Below are 2,941 nucleotides of genomic sequence, written 5' to 3'. Positions count from 1 at the left end.
CGGACAAACGCCGATTTTCATACAAAATGGCCAAGTTTGAGATGCTGTAACTATAGTTTGCTTTGGTGGATTGAGCTCAATTTTTGATACGGAACTACGAATATGCTGAATTTTGTGTATACAAAGTATAAAATGTTTTCGTTCACAGGTCTAGGCGTGGCAAGGCGTGTAAAATATTGCAAAAGTGTTCGGACAGCGGTACCCCTTTGATTTACACGCGTGCCGCTGTCCGATCACTTTTGCAATATTTGCAACGCCTTGCCACGCCTAGACCTGTGAACGAAAACATTTTATACTTTGTATACACAAAATTCAGCATATTCGTAGTTCCGTGTCAAAAATTGAGCTCAATTCACCAAAGCAAACTATAGTTACAGCATCTCAAACTTGGCCATTTTGTATGAAAATCGGCGTTTGTCCGATCAATTATGCACCACAGTGTACATCTATTGCAAGTTTATACACAACAGCAAGACTTTGAATTATTGCTAAAGCTTACAAAATTGCGTTTTTATGTTTCAGGTTTTTATGGAGGCATTGTCCAACGATAAATACCTAGATGGAGGGGAATATATCCTTACAATATAATCTGGCCATAGCAAGGCCAGACGCATAAAATTTGTGTTTTTTTTTCTACCATGGGGTAGGTAATCAGGAGTTGCACCAAAAAGGAAAGGTTGACCGATATTTTCTCCTATATGAAAATAAATTACTATGGTAAAATCTCATGTACAACAATGCCACGGGTATTGACTCTTTGTAAAATGGTAGTTTGCATTTGCACCAAATTTCATTGAAAAATTCGATTACACATCAACAACGGTTTTAAACATAATTTGAACCATCGTAATCATCATTGGAGCCAAATTTAATCTAGATTTGAACTACTGGCGGCAGCAGCTCGAGCAGCTTCCAAAACAGCCAATTTCATGCTAAACAATTTAAAACAACATGGAATTGCTAATTCTCATAACTATTTTTCATTGGGCAGTGGAATTTCTACTCAGAATGTTCGGAATTCTTCAGGAATTTGGAAACTAAATTTGGAATCCACACTGAGACAAAAATACTTAGGAATTTAATAAGTCGCAACTTATGAACGGCCGATTTTTCTGTTTTATTACTCGCTTATTGATGTTATAGTTGTCGCGAATGCGTTTCATATCTACAACTTACGATTGACATACGCGACATTGTTGTGAAAAACCCAAAATTAAAATCTATGCAAATCTTTACAGTGAGCGTATGGATTCCAGCTAGCTGCGTCTTAGACAAACAAGCTTTACTCACAGATCAGTTTTTGGAGCTATCGGACACTCAAAATCAAATTAATTTGATTTAACTGCCCAATTTAACAACAATGGAATTATACGTAAGTAACATGATCGACTCCTCTTAATTGATCTTAGCATAAAAGCGACAAGAAGCAAGTTTGACTGAATTCTGCTATTATCAACGCATCCCCTGGCATTGGCCCAAAGAAACTAGTTTGACTGAATTTTGAGGTAAAAACAAAACATGCAAACTTGCATTCTTTAATAAACTACAGTCGAATACGCTTCTTGTCACTTTATTCCATGTGATCGATGTAGAGAAATCGATCATTTTACTTACCCGGTAATTAAAGACACATGGCATGCGAGTTTGAGCGAGATCATTTCATCAAAACATCCACAATATATGAATACGAATATCATTTTACTTGCGACATGATATTCATAATTACCAATATTGATTTCTTTAAGTTTCAGTAGTTGATTTCAATAAGAGCAAACATACGATAGTTATAGCTTTGATCCAATGATATTCCTAAGCAAAACTTATGATTTTGGTAAGTGTCTGGATATAAAAATTTTGCCCTCCTAAGTAATCATAAGTGAAATTTATGGCTTTCAACAATAATCGTAGTGTCACCAAATCTTAAGGGGATCTTATGCTCTTCCTGAGTTTTTTTGCCTCAGTGCACTAGCACAGTCTGCAGGCCAACACTGGAAGCTCTTCCACGTTTACTAGTTGTCAAATTCAGATTTCAAATGGTTCAATTCAAGATGACATTCTCAAAGTACGAATTACGTAAATTTCATAATTTTATGACAAATAATGCGAAATATCATTCGGTTGGTCGATTCTACGATAAATAGGCTTTCATTTTACGGATTCACTTATTGCGTGTGATACAATGCGCGAGCTATACGAGTGCTCCGAAAATGTGCTTCCTCTGGGTGGAAATGGGAGAATTTACAGTGGTTTTTCATTTGCACATGTTCAATTAAGAAAATACGTCATTCAGTGCTTTTAAAGACAATCCTATCAGATTATATTACAGAAAGTCGTTTACCACATTTTTCAGGACAATTTCCTCATAAAGTTTGTAATTTTAAAGAATTTCGAAATGGTTAAAATAAAGATTACAATTTGACTAGTTAAATTTAGATTTCTTACCCTACTATATGTTTTACTGTTTGACTATAAAAAAAAAAAGAATTGGAGTGATGGTCGCATTTTACCTATATGTATTCTTGTGGTGCAAAAGTTTGAAATTATGTACATGTTTTTATTTTCTATCAGGCAATTCATATTTTATATTGTTTAGTATGATAATACTTATGATGCATGTACCGTAAAATGAACTGGCAAGAACCCTTGGGGTGTACTTTTATATTCTATGTTGGAAAATCACTATAGGGGAGACTGAGGAGACTTGATCCCTGGGGTGACTTGTTCCCCCCATATTTGCTCGGAATCAAAAACATTTTTCTTCTAACATAATTTTTCCAAAACTACTCCTGGGCAAACGACTATGTTTTGGCTACAAGTGATTTCGATTGTACTTTGCATTATTTTTTAACGGCTGATGGTTTGTTTTCAACCCTTCAGAAATCTTTTTTAGGCGATTCCGAAAAATTTCAATAACTTTGTGAAAATTGAACCAAATTGTGTC

Source organism: Aedes albopictus, chromosome 3 (assembly GCF_035046485.1).
Source record: "Aedes albopictus strain Foshan chromosome 3, AalbF5, whole genome shotgun sequence".
NCBI classification, from domain to species: domain Eukaryota; kingdom Metazoa; phylum Arthropoda; class Insecta; order Diptera; family Culicidae; genus Aedes; species Aedes albopictus.
The sequence above is the reverse complement of the archived record's forward strand: the minus strand, read 5'-3'. Positions refer to the sequence as shown.